Raw genomic sequence first — 18,268 nt, forward strand, 5'->3', positions numbered from 1 at the left:
ATAAAATAAATATTAACAAATTGTTTATCATACAGGCAATTAATTTACTTTACATATAATATTCATAATCATCTTCATAACAATGTGAGTTGCTTTGGAGTTGCTTTTGTTTATAGTTCTTAAGATACACAAATAAATTCTGAAAATCTACCAGGTTGTTGGATTCCCCTGGCAATGTCAAAAATTAATTTTATATTTGCCACTCTTCCAAAATACTATGAAGCTTTTTTTTTTTACTAAATTAGTTCAAATCTTCTGAAACAGAATAATAATAATAATTAATAACAAACTTTGAATTCTACGTACAATATTTATTACTGTAATTTATTAAAACAAAAAAAAATCATAATACACTAAGAAATTCTTATTTTTTTCAGAATTTTAATTAACTGGATTATAATATTTTATACATCAATTTGGTATTTCTCTATGAAAGTTATTTAAACTTAATGAAGAATTCTTTTGTAATTTGAAAAAATATACTACTGATGGTAAAATGCAATATATGTACCAAAGAACAAAGATCGCATGAGAAAAAAAAGAATAGTGTAGATAAACAAAACTTATGAAGAAGCAGCCAAGCATTAATTTTTTTTCGTTATTGACATCACACTTTATTTAAATTATAAATTAAGAGTAAGAAATATGGTGAATTATAATAAAGAATTGTTCAATATATAGAGACAAACATCTTCAGTTAAAAATATATCTAAATAGATGTGTGTTCTTAGTTGAGGTTAGGTGGGATATATTGGTCGATTCTTCAACGTGATTGTGGTTCGCGTGTGACCAATGGGTATTTTGCAGTGAAATGCCGCAGGAAGATGGCTTTAGGCTACACGCAAGCCTGTCTAGGTCCCCCGTTTGTGGTCAGGTTGCAGAGGCACCTGCTGAGGAGGGTGGTCTAATTGAAATAGGGAATCAACACCTGGGGAAGAAGATGGTGGATCCTATGGGGTATAGATCTGACACTGAGGTGTTGAAGGCAGTCAGGGTGGTTGACATGAGGAGAAGCAGCTACAAAATAGTGATGAAGAAGTTTGTTCGTTCCCTCCCCATTCAGTTGACAGAGTGGATTGTTTCAAAAAACTATTCCCAAAGTCTGATTGGATGCCTTGGCAGGATATCACTGCAGAAGGTACAGTGCCTCTGTTTAACCGGAGTGAATGAACAGCGGCCGCTATGCGCGTTAGTCTGAGGAAGAGCCCTGGACTGGATGGCATCACTAAGAAATTACTTTCGGGACTAAATTATATTTAAAAAAAAAAAAATATATATATATATACTGCTCTTAAAATAGTGTGGAGTGTAAGATTGCTTCAGTGTATGAAACTGCACTGAGCAATTAACTACAATTCTGTGGCTGATAATATCAGTATGGCTGTTTTGCAGAGGTGGTGACCTCTCACTGGGTGGGGACTGAGTAATGCTTCAAAAGTGCAAGTTGGTCCTCAGTAAGTATGTTTGCAAATAAAAATAAAAATGTGCTACTTTGAAATCATAAAATCATTAATAAAGAGCATCTGTGTAAACAGTTAAAACTGTGAATAATAAATACTCTTGTATATATAAATCATAATTATTTAATAAGTCTTCTTGAAAAGTGCATTTCTGAATAAAAAAATTCAGCGATAAAATTAATGTTTTAAAGGGTGTTGTAAAAACCACCTAAAATTTATTGCCACCTTATTAAGTAAAAAAGTTTTTAATCGTGCAAATTTTTACAAGCGAGTTTAACAGTTCAAAAGTAGCTGAAATTTTAATAATAAACATTTAAAGTTAAAAGTGGCTGAAAGTTTCAAAATAAATTGATTTGATAATTAATACAGATGTTTAGAACAAAAATGGATCAAGAGTGATTTTCATTTGATCGTACAATAAAATGCAAAAATTCAATCCAATATACATTGAACTACCACTGCAAAACATGAGTGAGACTTCATTACAGCTTACCAATAGACTTAAAAAAACCAGATTTCACATATGGAGGGAAATTAAACAACACTATCTGATTGACAAAGGTTTATTATATATATTAATTTTATAATAAAGAGAAGAAAAAATAGATAAGTTAGTATGAGCTAGATAAAAAAAATTGAAGAACTGAACCTTCAATATTTTTAGTAGCCAAGTATAAACTGGTGATGAAAGAGAGCCTGGTGCTTTATTGCTGTTGGTAGGCTTGATGCAGATAATCTGCTGACAATGTTCACCAGCAAAACATCATGGTGAGAAGTGGTCGCCTTGACAGAGGATATCCCTCAAAACCAAGATGACAGAAGAATTATTGCGCGAGGGCTAGCCTTCACGTGGCGGATGGAGAGGGGACAGCCTGTACAAGTAGGTGGTTGGGGGCCCCTTTGGGGTCGTCAATACTGTCAAGATGTGCAGGACTCTCCAACCCATCAGCTTGGGGCCGACGATGACCTGTGCAGATCTGCAGCGTTACTAAATTGGATGTAGACAGCGACTCCCCCCTCAATGTTGTGGTGTAGATCAAACCCCAGACTCCTACTGGACTGGTTGCTCCATGGGTGAATAGACATAGACAGGAAGAAGTTCAACTGTGAATAAAGGCTCCAACGACCATGTGTTTTGCTGGAGTACGCGGGGTAAGCGGGATAGGGATAGCCTACGCATGGAGGTGGTTAGGGGCTCTTGGGTCGCTGCCACTGGTGATATGTGTAGGACTCCCAACACTGCCCTGCGTGTCCCACGGGAAAAACAGCATGTCCTGAGTAATGCCAATAGGTGGGTATCAAGGCATGTTGCCTTAGGGAAGGTTGTTTAGAGAGTCCTCATCATCTCTGATGGGAAACCTCACACACCCAGTGATGCGAGCTGCAGCATGTCTTGTCTCCTGCGCAAAAAAAAGAAAGTAAACTGGTAATCATAAAATAAATTTTATATATATTAGTGAAATCCATCTACAACAAGACTAATATAATTATTAGGAGAGATTTCCAAACTAAATTATGTAATGTAAATTACATCCGGAAAAGACATCGATTCTTACTACAATATAGTTGTATCTAAATGCAAGGTGAGGTACAGAAAACAAAGAAAAAAAAGGGATAATAAAGACCAAAAAAAAAGAATGATATGAAATAAAAATTGGAACAAACATAAGATCATAACTATTACAAAAAAGATTTTGCAAAAAATGGATAGATAAAATTAACACAGGAAATAATTATAAGCAAGAAAGTGACTTCAAATAGTAATATGTCTAAAGAAAATGACGTATTTTACATTCACGTTTGAAATTTTTTTCCACTTAACTTTAGCGATGTAACTGATAAGCACAAAAAACAATTTCCTCAGGATGCATCAGTGTTGAAAACATGCTTTCAGGGAAAATGGTGCTTAAAGATACTTGCCGATTACTGCTGGAGAATGAAAAGGGATATTCCTGAGGATGATTTAGAAGAAAACTAAAGGAAAACAGATATTAGGTAAGGTAATTTCATACTTAGGCTATATAATTCATAAATCAGGTTTTCTTTAAATTTGCGTTACTAAATACCTTGCCCACCGATTTAATTTTGGTTTGCAGATTTGAAATCGTGCAAAAAGTAGTATTCACTTTATTAAATGCATACAATTGGAATAACATTTTTTTTTAAATGGTGGGAATTAGCAAGTTGTTGACGGTTATTTGTTTGTGATTTGCACAGACTTCAAAAGGTTAAAATATTTCTTTAAATTTAACAGTATTATGTTTTTTAAAAATTTTATTTAAATCTTTTTATTTTTTATTTTGTATAACCACTACAAGAGGGGTATATGTATTTAAATGATTTATAAAAGTAAATTTCATATAAAATCAAGTCTGTAACACCTTTATTGAATGCTAGGATAAAAATTGTTTGAAACGCAACAAAAAACATATAGTATTAAAACCATTTTTCTGTAGTGTAATTCATGGTAATATTTTTTACTATACATAATGGTAAAGAAAGCAATTTTTTTTTTTTTAATCAGGAAGGTAAATATAAAATGCTGTTTATTTAAACCAAATGTGTGATTTTTTTTTTGTAATGATTATTTGACTTTGTCAGGTAAGGTGATTGATATCTATTATTAAATTTCCCAATATTAAGATAAAATTTATTCTGATAAAAAATAACTTTTGTTGCTATTATGCTAAGGAGTTAAATATACTTTTTTCTTATTTACAGTCCTGTTTGCCATGATTTCAGCATTTCTTGTTCATTAACTTTAGAGAAAGGAATCTGAAACAATGAGCAAGAAATTTTCACCAGATTACAGTTAAATTATTTAATGTTGTACAAGTTTTTGTACGAGATAAGTGTATCTTTCTGCGATCATAAGTAAGTACATATTATTTAAATTTAGTAGAAAAAAAGTTTTATTTTTCAGTAAAACTTTTTAATAGTATTGCAAAAGAAAAAGCTTCTCTTTGAAACCCTTGTCGATCTCGGTCATTGGTTAAAAATAAGTACTCTCCATGTTTGTGTAGAATAGCTGTACACTAGAAACATTATGCTTATTAGTTCAAATCTTTTTTCTGCCCAGAATTATGAAATGATGACCAAGATTGCCAACAGTTGTAACAGAAATTCTTGTTAGAAATACAGTCCTTTTTCATCTTTATTTTAATTGAAATCTTACAGCTATGTAAAACTAAATGTTTATATAATAATTATGAATGTGTAATTTTCAGAATTCCTAAAGATACTCTTCAAACTTCAACAACAATAAATACGCAGAAAAGAATAAATATAATGAATTATATCACAAATTTAGTATTTATTCCTAGTTTGTAAAATATAACTTTTCAAATAGAAGATTCTTTGTTATAATGACATACTATAATTTATTTTCACCTGTCTGATGGCGTGGCTTAGAACCGGTCTAAATTAATCAAGTTTCTTTTGCAGTACTACTTTAATAGAATAAAAAATCATATATTAAAATGATTTTTCATAATTCAGACAAAAAAAATCAAAGAAATACAGTATTTATATTTTTAATTATAAGTCATTATTAGTTGTAAGAAACGAGTAAACTGAATTGTGTTTATTATATTTTTTGCTCAGGGTAACAATCATTTTAGTTAGAATTTTTTCTGAATCCTTTTCAAATTTTATTTCTTTAGTTCCATATTTTATACTACCACTCTCCTTCTTTCTTTGCAACATTAGTGTTTCATTTCCAGTTTTATAAACTAGGACTAAGAAACCTTAAATTCTAGTTGTTTTTAATTTTTTTTTTACTAATGAATCACTTCTGAATAATAATTATGTATTTTTCATGTTTGTAAACAGATTTTATGATTTTTAAATTCAAGAATTAAAATTATCTTTTATTATAGCATTCATTAATTTCAATAATTTTATTTATAGTTATTATTTTTATAGAAGCCCTTTCATTATGAATTCAACTGTAATTTGTTAATAAATGTAATCCATTCAACCTAGAGATAAATTAAAAAAATAATACATAACGCCTTTAAAAAAAGAAAAAAGACATTCACATTTAATTAAAAATAAAAAATTATATATAATTAAACATTAAAAATTCAAACAAATCGGGACATAGATAATTTCAATTCTTAATACATTAAAATTTTTGAACGTACAGTATATTATTATAAAATAACATTATAATAGAACACTAAAATAAATTATGAAAAACAATAAATACAAAAGTCATTTATATATTTTTATTGTGGGTAGAAGAAAGTTACAAATTATAAATTATAAATACCTTACAGCAGGCAACAGCAGAATATTTTTTGATGGCCAGAATCATAATTAATAGACTATTAACAAAATATTCATTTTTAACAAATGAAAAGTTATTTGAAACAACCGCAAATTTTTTGATGCATCATTAATTTACATTTTATTACTGCAAGATTTTAACTTTTTTATATCACGAGTAGCCGTACAAGATCTTTAATAAAATTTGTAATGAGTCTTTAAGACTCAATGTTGATGTCATCTTCGTCAGAATCATTTTCATTAGCATAAATTTATTTTACGGATTTTCCAATAACATCATTTTTTTCATTTTGATTATCATTATATCTCAACCAAGAATTAAATGACTGAGATTCATTCATCTCTTTTAACACTTTATAGGGCACAACTCTGGGGCCTAACAAAAAATATTTTTTTTTACTTGGTTGGTGGACTTAGGCATTAATAATGTATTTCCATCAAAATTGGACATCCATTACCAAATCTGTGGCAGTTAGGCCCTGTTACATACATATATGTACCACTTACCATGTGGGCAGTGGTTCATATCATACAAAATTTTTTGTCAAACATTCTTTTTTTATTTTAAAAATAAAATAAGAACAAGAAAATTGCTAATACAAAATGACTCTTACCCATAAAAATATTATTAATTTATTTAGGTTAACCTTTTTATATAGTCCATTTTTTCTTTCTCTATATGTAAATATCTATATGTACAATATAATATTCATTCAGCCTCCGTGAAGCACAGAATTAGAGAAACATTCTTACCTTTAATCTTTTATTCCATCTAAGCGCTTTCGGGCCTAAGCCCATCCTCAGTGATGTTTTTTTTATAATTTTTAAAACTGTTTACAGTCACACAAGAAAATTTTTAGCTTTTTACATTTTGCAAAAAAAATTGTTTGTTTAAAAATAAAATAAGAATTCATGTTTACAACTATATATATATATATATATTTATTATATATCCTCCTCTATGAATCATGAGACCTTGCCGTTGGTGAGGGGGCTTGAGTGCTCAGGGATACAGAGTAGCTGGACCAAAGGTGCAACCATATCGGAGAGGTATCTGTTGAGAGCCAAACTAAGGAATGATTCCTGAAAGAGGGCAGCAGCTCTTTCAGTAGTTGTTAGGGGCGTGAGTCAGAATGACTTAACGGCCATATCAACATCACTCAGTCCTCTGAGTACTGCGCAGCTGAAAGCAATGGAAAACTACAGCTGCTTTTTTTCCAAGAAAATGTGGCTCTCTGCATTTTCATATAGCAATGATGGAGGCGCCTTCCTTGGTAAAATATTCCGAAGGTAAACTAGTCCCCCGTTCGGATCTCCATGTGGGGACTACTAAGGAAGGGGTCACCAGAAAATTAAAAAATAACATTCTACAAGTCAAAGCGTGGAATGTTAGAAGTTTAAAAAAGGTTGGTAGGCTAGAAAATTTAAAAAGGTAAATGGATAGGATAAATGTGGATGTAGTAGGAATTAGTGACGTTCAGTGGGAAGAGGAAGGCGACTTTTGGTCAGGTGATTTTAGAATAATTAACTCAGCTTCAAATAATGGGCAGGCAGGAGTAGGTTTCATAATGAACAAGAAGATAGGGAAGAGAGTAGAGTATTACAAAACGCATAGCGATAGAATCATTGTAATAAGGATAAAATCAAAACCTAAACATAAACCGACAATGATTGTTAACGACTATATGCCTATAAGCGCCCATGATGATGATGAGGTAGAGTGTGTATACGAAGAGATTGATGAAGCAATTAAACACGTAAAAGGAGATGAAAATTTAATAATAGTTGGAGATTGGAATGCAAGCATTGGAAAGAGCAAGGAAGGAAATATAGTAGGTGAATACGGGCTGGGCAAAAGGAATGAAAGAGGGCACAGACTTATTGAGTTTTGCACAAAGTATAATTTAGTAATTGCCAACACCCAATTTAAAAATCATAATAGAAGAATATACACTTGGAAAAAGCCAGGCGATACTGCAAGGTATCAGATAGATTATATCATGGTTAAGCAAAGATTTAGAAATCAACTCGTTGACTGCAAAACTTACCCTGGAGCAGACATTGATAGCGACCATAATTTGGTGATAATGAAATGTAGATTGGGGTTTAAAAACCTGAAGAAAAGGTGTCAGATGAATCGGTGGAATTTAGAGAAGCTTGAGGAAGAGGAGGTAAAGAAGATTTTTGAGGAGGACATCGAAAGAGGTCTGAGTAAAAAAGATAAGGTAGTAAATGTAGAAGAAGAATGGGAGAATGTTAAAAAGGAAATTCTTCAATCAGCAGAAGCAAACTTAGGCGTAATAAAGAGAACTGGTAGAAAACCTTGGGTTTCAGACGATATATTGCAGCTGATCGATGAACGTAGAAAATATAAGAATGCTAGTGATGAAGAAAGTAAAAGGAACTATCGGCAATTAAGAAATGCTATAAACAGGAAGTGCAAACTGGCGAAAGAAGAGTGGATTAAAGAAAAGTGTTCAGAAGTGGAAAGAGAAATGAACATTGATAAAATAGACGGAGCATACAGGAAAGTTAAGGAAAATTTTTGGGTACATAAATTAAAATCTAATAATGTGTTAAACAAAGATGGTACACCAATATATAATACGAAAGGTAAAGTCGATAGATGGGTGGAATATATTGAAGAGTTATACGGAGGAAATGAATTAGAAAATGGTGTTATAGATGAAGAAGAAGAAGTTGGTGAGGATGAAATGGGAGAAACAATATTGAGATCTGAATTTGAGAGCATTAAAAGATTTAAATGGCAGAAAGGCTCCTGGAATAGACAGAATACCTGTAGAATTACTGCGCAGTGCAGATGAGGAAGCGATTGACAGATTATACAAACTGGTGTGTTATATTTATGAAAAAGGGGAATGTCCGTCAGACTTCAAAAAAAGTGTTATAGTCATGATACCAAAGAAAACAGGGGGAGATAAATGTGAAGAATACAGAACAATTAGTTTAACTAGTCATGCATCAAAAATCTTAAATAGAATTCTATACAGAAGAATTGAGAGGAGAGTGGAGGAAGTGTTCGGAGAAGACCAATTTGGTTTCAGGAAAAGTATAGGGACAAGGGAAGCAATTTTAGGCCTCAGATTAATAGTGGAAGGAAGATTAAAGAAAAACAAACCAACATACTTGGCGTTTATAGACCTAGAAAAGGCATTCGATAACGTAGACTGGAATAAAATGTTCAGCATTTTAAAAAAATTAGGGTTCAAATACAGAGATAGAAGAACAATTGCTAACATGTACAGGAACCAAACAGCAACAGTAATAATTGAAGAACATAAGAAAGAAGCCGTAATAAGAAAGAGAGTCCGACAAGGATGTTCCCTATCTCCATTACTTTTTAATCTTTACATGGAACTAGCAGTTAATGATGTTAAAGAACAATTTAGATTCGGAGTAGCAGTACAAGGTGAAAAGATAAAGATGCTACGATTTGCTGATGATATAGTAATTCTAACCGAGAGTAAAAAGGATTTAGAAGAAACAATGAACGGCATAGATGAAGTCCTATGCAAGAACTATCGCATGAAAATAAACAAGAAGAAAACAAAATTAATGAAATGTTGTAGAAATAACAAAGATGGACCACTGAATGTGAAAATAGCAGGAGAAAAGATTATGGAGGTAGAAGAATTTTGTTATTTGGGAAGTAGAATTACTAAAGATGGACGAAGCAGGAGCGATATAAAATGCCGAATAGCACAAGCTAAACGAGCCTTCAGTAAGAAATATAATTTGTTTACATCAAAAATTAATTTAAATGTCAAGAAAAGATTTTCGAAAATGTATGTTTGGAGTGTCGCTTTATATGGAAGTGAAACTTGGACGATCGGAGTATCTGAGAAGAAAAGATTAGAAGCTTTTGAAATGTGGTGCTATAGGAGAATGTTAAAAATCAGATGGGTGGATAAAGTGACAAATGAAGAGATATTGCGGCTTATAGATGAAGAAAGAAGCAATTGGAAAAATATAGTTAAAAGAAGAGACAGACTTATAGGCCACATACTAAGGCACCCTGGAATAGTTGCTTTAATATTGGAAGGACAGGTAGAAGGCAAAAATTGTGTGGGCAGGCCACGTTTGGAATATGTAAAACAAATTGTTAGGGATGTAGGATGTAGAGGGTATACTGAAATGAAACGACTAGCACTAGATAGGGAATCTTGGAGAGCTGCATCAAACCAGTCAAATGACTGAAGACAAAAAAAAAATAATAAAAAAATAGATAAATATAAAAAAATTGTATGTGTATAAAATATATACAATTTTTCTAAAATTTCCAATTTTTTATTATTTTCATCTTCAATATTTATTTTTCCAACTATTTCCAAATTATCTTCTAAATTAGTCATATCATGATTATTATTTATCAAATGGTCAGCAACATTCGAGAAACCCATTTTTTTTGGAAATTGTATATTTAGAAAAATTGTATATATATATATATATATGTATGTAAATTTAAATATATAAATCTGCAAAAGAATTTGATGGGAACATTCTTATTAAAATCATTTAAGTTGGTATACAAGATAAGATATGATAAATTAATAATTATTAATAATAATAATTTTTCATTCTTGACTGAACAAAAAGGTAAGAGTATTTCTCTAATTCTGTGCTTTGCGGAGGCTGAAAGAATATTATATTATATTATATATATAAAAATATTACCTATTTCAAAAACATTACATAAATAAAATATAAAAACCCCTAACTTATGATGCATGAAATGAAATGAAACATTCTATACATAACCCTTTCTTTTTCCTGTTTAGCCTCCGGTAACTACTGTTTAAATAATACTTCAGAGGATGAATGAGGATGATATGTATGAGTGTGAATAAAGTGTAGTCTTGTACATTCTCAGTTCGACCATACCTGAGATGTGTCGTTAATTGAAACCCAACCACCAAAGAACACCGGTATTCACGATCTAGTATTCAAGTCCGTATAAAAATAGCTGGCTTTACTAGGACTTGAACGCTGGAACTCTCGACTTCCAAATCAGTTGATTTGGGAAGACGCGTTCACCACTAGACCAACCCGGTGGGTCCTATACATAACCCTACTTTGCAGCTGACATACATTATACCCTTCTGTTCCTTTGCTGTGCTGCAATATACACATCTTCTTCTTGTTCCAGTCGCTGGTAAGTGTTTACCAACATTAGCCAATCTTTTAACATTTGCACGTATGACCATTTGCACGTATAATCATCAGGATGATTTCTCTTTCTCCCTCTTCCAGTTTGAGTTGTTGGTCCTGGTTTCTTCCACACAGAAACCTCCAACAACTCATCTGCCGATGAGACTGAAATTTCAAATGTGTGAGGTGTTTGCTCTTTGGTTGAGTAGCTTTTGCCATATTCTTATACAATAAAAATGAATTTACAATTGATGTAACAGTAAAGTAATAAAATAACTTCATCCACCATCAATGAGATTTACAACTTTATTATATGCAGAGTAAAGCTGAACAAACTGATCAACACCACCCACATATCTGCTGACTCATACTCCCCGTTTGTTAATACATAACACTTGATTTTGGTCATAGGCATTGTGCAAACAACACATACAAATTTTCTTCCTCCGTCTTTCCATTTTGAAACCACAATGTCCCCACATAGCAAAGTCCATCTCACCCATTTTCATTTTTCTATCAACTTTTACAAGATTTTTAGGGAATAGCTTTCTAGTCTGTCTAATTGTAGCGCAGATAAATATATTTTTTGTAATCATTGTTTAATCATTTCAATATTTGAAAAGAAATTGTCAAAGAGGCAGTAACCCATCCCCTCAAATATGTTTGTAATCAACTGTAATTTGGTAATAAATGTAATCCATTCAACGGATAAATTAAAAAAATAATACATAACGCTTTCAAAAAAGGAAGACATTCACATTTAATTAAAAACAAAAAATTATATATAATTAAACATTAGATACATTAAACATTAGTAGATAATTTCAATTCTTAATACATTCAAATTTTTGAAAGTACAGTATATTATGAAATAACATAATAGTTAATACTGGTTGTGCCACAGGCTATAACCAACATCTTGAACCCCCTTTTTATCAGCTTCATTGGCATGTATTGTTACAAGAAGCTTCTCCCCTTAAACTTCACCATTCATTAAGAAATAAGTAGAATATTTGCGATTTCATATTTTACAAAATTATATTTTGAATTTTTGTATATTAAAATAAAATAAAATAGCTTTTTATTAGCATATACAGTTGCTAGTAACATTTCACTTACAATAAGAACAAAATAGAGGTATAATTTTTTGAAGGCCTATAAGCATCATGTAATGATTTAATTTATGGATATAATTTAATAACCTATGATAAATTATATGATAAATGAAAAATTATGATAAATTATTAAACCTGAACCAGATCAAATTAAAAAATAATATTACAATATAGGTTCCACTTTATTAAGTTTCTATAAATTATTTCAGTAATCGCAAAACGCAGAAGCACTGATTTTATTGACCGTCATAAAAGAAGTAACATAATCTAAGTTTTGTGCAGATTCATTAAGTTTTATAGCATCTTCTCAACAAAAAACTCCATATATATTTCCTTATATCACTTCAAACTAGAATATTCAAGGATTCTTTTGAACTAATTTACAACACTCAAATTGTTAGTACTTTCAGCAAATTGAATTTCAAACGCATGTAAGCAGTACCTTATTTATAGGTTATCTGATGATGCTGTATTTATTTATCCGTAATTAAAATAATGTCTTGAATCCTTAAAAAGTAATACACAATAATTAAAATATATTACTTTTCTTATCATCTAGTAATTACCTTGTTAAAATAGAAGATATTGTAGACGTAGAATCAAAAATAGAACGGTCTCACAAAACGCACGTAATTCTCCCACCAACAAACCGCTGGTGCAGTAATGGGAAACCGCTTTTAAGTCAACAGCGATATGTAACCATAGAAGCGGGAAAATTAAAATGTGGTATGTGACTGTACCAAAGAGCGTTTACACAATCTAAATGAACAATAATAATTAATTTACATATAATTTTGTATACAATATGACCTCTACAATTATAAATTTAACAATATAACTGTCGATTTCTAAACAATACTAATAAAAAAATTAAAAAACAACCTGGGTTTTTTTATCTCAATGATATATATAAAAATATGTAATCAAATAATTTTTGAATTGTAATTTATTTTGTATATATATATATATATATATATATATATATATGTTTAATTACATAAATTTTTTATTTTATAAAAATATGATTTTGTAATGGATTGAATGTAAGGGAATCAGTCGATTCATTCAACTATAGCCAACAAAGTAGATTTTTTGCGAAGGTAAATCCTGCCATCGGCTAAATTCATACTTGTGACCATAACTGTGTACAGATATCGACCGCATCGATTGTCGCACAGACAAAAACGGAGTTGTTGGGGCATATCAGTCTAGTTATAACAGGGTCCGTTCCTGACTTCTTTTAACTTCATTTTTTTGTACCAATTATAAGGGCAAATTTGGTATTTTAAATCGATGCGAGAGTAGTCTATGTACATTTGACTAGGGACTAATAGCCCTATGTACCCTATTATTTATTTTATACCTAAATATAAGTTTTAAATATTTAGCTTTAACAGTAAAATGACTGCTAACTAAGATTGCAATCAGCAAGAGTTTCAAAGACCAGATTGGGGTCTACATGCCATCATTAGATAGCCTAAAGGGGTAACAGAAGAAATATTAGTTAAAAAAACTATTGATTCATTAAATCAATAGTTCTCCCTCATCAAAAGTTGAAATCGATTTATTTGTTTACGTCACTCATATGAAAGGTGCAATTTTGTTTATACATTTTGTAAATTAAGCATAGTAATGATCTTTTCTCATTACTATGAGAAAAGATATTTTCTCATAATTATTGAGCAATCATTTTTTAATTTATTTATAATGGAAAAATAACTGATTTGTGTTTTTTTATATATGGCAAATATCAGTACACAGGACCAGAATACTGTTTAGATTTTTATCTCGAACTGATCAGAATAGATTACATAATTGTAAATCTCTATTTTTGAGTTCATTTCTCAAAGTACTTTCAGAACTTTTATTCTGTTAATTCATATATCGATTACATTCATTATAATTTTTTTCATATTATATAAGCCTTTTTTAATATTTTATCAAAAATGTATTCATATTCGATTGTTAGAGCTGAAGTATACTCACTACTTGTAATAAACCATCGTGACACATAATGTTTTTTTTTCACTCTATTCTTTCTACATTATCCTGAAGATGGGTGTAACAGATGAAACATTTTTTCGATATATTTTATTGATAAGAGATTGTAGATCGTTATTATAATAATTTTTATTTCTTTTTTTTCCAGGGAAAAAGGATGGATATCAGATGTGAAAGAAATTTATAAATTGTAAAGATTTATTATAATTAAAATTGTAATATTATCATAATATATAAGTTGTTTTTACTATGTTATAGGCCTGTAATCTGATAATATACCATAAACATAAATATTGTTAGGCTGTTCTTATCAAGGTTTTGGCACGGTTTCCCTTGATACAATAGGGCAAATGTCGGAACAGTTCATTTAGTTTTCCATGGAATTTAATCTTTGATATACTTATTCACACTTAAAATAATAAAAATAAATATTATTTATTTATAATTTCATTTGTTGTAATTTTTTCATTACCTGCTTAATGCCGAATTAATGTGACCCCGTTAACCATTAAAAGTTGAAATTTAGCTCAAATATTGCAGTATATCTACATATAAAAATATAAGGAATTTGATAACATAAAATTTTGAATTTATTTAAAGGAGTGGTGTACGTACACCGTTAAAAATTTTTAATTTTTGTAGAGGCATCATAGGATCTAAAAATTTGGTACAAATTTGTCAGTTGATCCAACTTAGGGGTGGGAATATTCCCATCCCTAAGTACGGTATTCTTTGGTGGTTGGGTTTTAATTAACCACGCATCTCAGGAATGGTTGAACTGAAACTGTACAACACTTCAATTACACTCATACATATCGCCCTCATTCATCCTCTGAAGTAATACCAGAACGGTAATTCCCGGAGGCTAAACAGAAAAAGAAAGGAGTCATCTACTGCATGTTCCATTGCAAAGGTTATCGACTATGTGTTTTTCATTTATTTATTTAGTTAAAATATTTATATTTTTTTAAATTTATTTAGCAATAATAAGTATTTCACAAAATACGTACTATTTACCACGATTCTATCAAGTAATGACATTTGAAAAATAATTATTTTTATAAAATACTTGAAATAAAAATATTAACATATGCATATAACTACATTTGAAAATAAATTACGAATGAAGAACCGGATAATCGACTGTTCTACAAATATTATTTTCGAAGTACACGGTACTTATTTTGATGGAAATATTTAATCTTAGTAATAATATTTAAACTAATTTTAGTTAAAATACAAATAAATTAAATAATCTTTTTAACAGAAATTCTTTCATAGAAAGATTAAAATTACTGAAGAGGAACATACTTCAGTATAATGTAATGTACTTAAAGCTACCTTAAATAAAACCTCACATAAACATGCGCGCGCGCAGACATACACACACACACACACACACACACACACACACACACACACACACACACACACAACAAGATTTTATTAACCCTTCCATTTGAGACTATTGAGTCTCTTAATGTGATATTACTCCCGAAAACCGTCTTTATTTCTTTCCTTATTTATACACATTACATAAACTACCTGTCATTGCATTTACTAAATTAGTGCCTATTTAAATATTCAATTTTAACTAATACAAAAATTTTAAAACGCTAACAATATGACAGATTAATAAATAAATTATAGTACTGATTCGTGTCTTTAAAAAACCGTTTGAAAATAAAGGTATGTTGCAAAAGGGTTCTGGCTTCGAATCCCAGTCTGGATCAATGTTTTTACACCCTAAAAATTCATGTCATAATTAAAGGAAAAAAATAACTGGATATTAATGTGTTGTCAAATCAAATTAATAAATTGTTTGAGATAAATAGATAATGAATATTTGTTTTAGTAATGGTGATGAAGACGATAAAAGTTCCTTGCCGCGCTGTCTCCCAGCGTCTTGTTATACACAGTTGTTACGTAACCCTTCCCCACTCCAACCTTCTACGATAGTTCAAGGTTAAGACAGCATACCGCTTTTTTACAATCCTTACGTAATAGCAATATTGAGTATGTCATCATATGAAATAATTAAATTAAATAAAGTCAAAAATAAAACATGCAAATTTACGCTTTTGATGGGTTTTATTTATTCATTTTTGAATTTGTTGTCGCCTTAAAAGTTATTTTTATATGCAAATTAAGAATGAAATATTAAAAAAAAACCTGCTAATTCAAACAGCTCAGCCCAGAATCTTAAGTTTTTTTAATCCGGTTAACCTGTAGATTTGTAATCTTACGACTAAATTGAGAAACGAACGGAGACCTCCAACGTATTCATTCAACACTGGATGTCATTAATTACGCAGAAAGAAAGTTTCTCATCATAATTGTTTTTTTTTTGTTTTTTTTAATATAGTGTATAAAAATTGTGCGCGCGTGTGTGAGTATACAAATAAATAAATAACTTAGTATATTATTTATTAAGAGATAATAATAAGGTTTACTGAAACTGAAAATTACTTCAAAATTATTTAAGACGCCCGTTCGCTTCGGTTAATATACAGCGAATACTATTTATTCTTAATAGGAGCTTGTATATAAACACAGTTCTAACATTTAGTGACTGATAGATGCTATGTTGCCATTTAAACTGATTTTTCTTCCCCCTTGGCCCCGTACCCGACAAGTTTAGCATCATCAGACAAATCAGTTTGTTGCGTTTGCCTTATTCAATACATTTATATAGAATAATTCTTCCAAGCTGTAAGGAAGATGAATAAAAAAACTCATTTTTAATATTATGATAAATGTTTATTATTCATTTTTTTTAAATTTAATAACTAATCAATATAGTATAATTTTACTATTATATATATGTATAATAAAAAAAAAAATTTCCTAAAATATTTAAAATCGTGTTGAATTCTCCATTGGACAATACGGTTGGTTGTACTATTAATGATATTTGTATATCGACTTAAAAGCGATGACAAATATAAGAGAACTTTATCGGAGAACTTTGAAAACGGTCGATTGTAATTATGAGAGGTGAAACAGTGCGGTGCAGGAAATACATTTTCATAATTTATTTTGCTCTGGCGGTTAAAGAGATTTGTTTCTCTTGACGCGACAGTAGTTGCAGGGTGGGGAGCAACAGTGAATTACGTAGACAGAATATGAAGCCCAGCTGTTAGTCTCGGGGTGATTATAAAGTGGTTACAGTTGGCCTGCGATACGCTGTTCAGTTTGGATCTTTGCGTCTGTGGTCACACTTGATATATTATTAACTATAACTATTTCTTATGCATTGTTCATTTTAGATAGCGACCCTCATTATTGATTGAGGTAAGTTTGTTTTATGTTATTATTTTAATAGAATTTAAAATAATTGATTTTCCTGGTGTATCCATACTTACGTAATCCATTTTAGAATGCAATGTGCACTGTCCTATTTTTACAAAATAAATAACTATTTCTTAATATCATATCCAAACATTTCTAACATTGTTTTCTATTTATAATACCAGCGAAATGGTATCCCAAACATAAACAAACAGATATGAAACAAGTTACATGCTTGGTTGTAAATTTTAGATTAATTGGGCAATACATAATTAACCAAGGAAATAAAATTATTGTACAATCTAAACGTACTGTACTCGTGGGGGTAAGCAAAATATGGTTAATGTGTTATAAACAATTATTTTAGATAATTTAAAATTTAGTTCCAAGTAATCAGTCCGAGACCTATTCGTTACACTCTTTCTGGACCGAAGCCGAGAATCCAACCTCAGATCTTTGATATAACAGACAAGTTCGCCTGTGCCATCCATGCGGTGATAAATTAAATTAATTTGTAGTTTTACTGATTTCAATTACGGAGCCATATTTTTAGTTTATAAAATAATATTGTGCATCTAACCTAGAAAAGTAATTTATTCAAAAATAATGTCAGGTTCATGTCATTACAACTTTTTAATTAAACTGTACAATAGAATACAGAAACTATTATTTTTTTTATATATTTTCACCTTTCCTTTAAAATGATGAACAGATAACATTACTAAATTCTATATCTGTTCTAGTTAGACAGCACATTTAATATATATTTAAAAATGTGAACTTAATTAAAAGCATGAAACTCTTGTAACACAGTGTAATGATTAATTCAATGTAAATTTACAGTAACAGAAGTGCTTAACAATAATTGGTTATCCGGCAATTACTTAATATATACAGTTTACACAAACAACGAATTACTCCGCGGCTGGAATTTTTGTAACT

The 18,268-nt window shown here is 30.3% G+C and overlaps 2 protein-coding genes across 3 annotated transcripts in view; both read left to right on the forward strand.

Annotated features, from left to right (window-relative positions):
* Positions 1–18,268, forward strand: part of LOC142331111 (beta-1,3-glucan-binding protein-like) — a 190,710-nt gene that overhangs the window by 92,148 nt on the left and 80,294 nt on the right. The gene's annotated exons all lie outside the window — the stretch shown is intronic.
* Positions 17,196–18,268, forward strand: part of LOC142331109 (uncharacterized) — a 54,508-nt gene continuing 53,435 nt past the window's right edge. For both annotated transcript variants that reach the window (XM_075376782.1, XM_075376784.1), the window contains exon 1: positions 17,196–17,329. The gene's annotated coding sequence lies outside the window, so the exon portion shown is untranslated. The remainder of the gene's footprint in view (positions 17,330–18,268) is intronic.

The sequence above is a fragment of the Lycorma delicatula genome, chromosome 10, assembly GCF_047948215.1.
Source record: "Lycorma delicatula isolate Av1 chromosome 10, ASM4794821v1, whole genome shotgun sequence".
Lineage (NCBI taxonomy): Eukaryota > Metazoa > Arthropoda > Insecta > Hemiptera > Fulgoridae > Lycorma > Lycorma delicatula.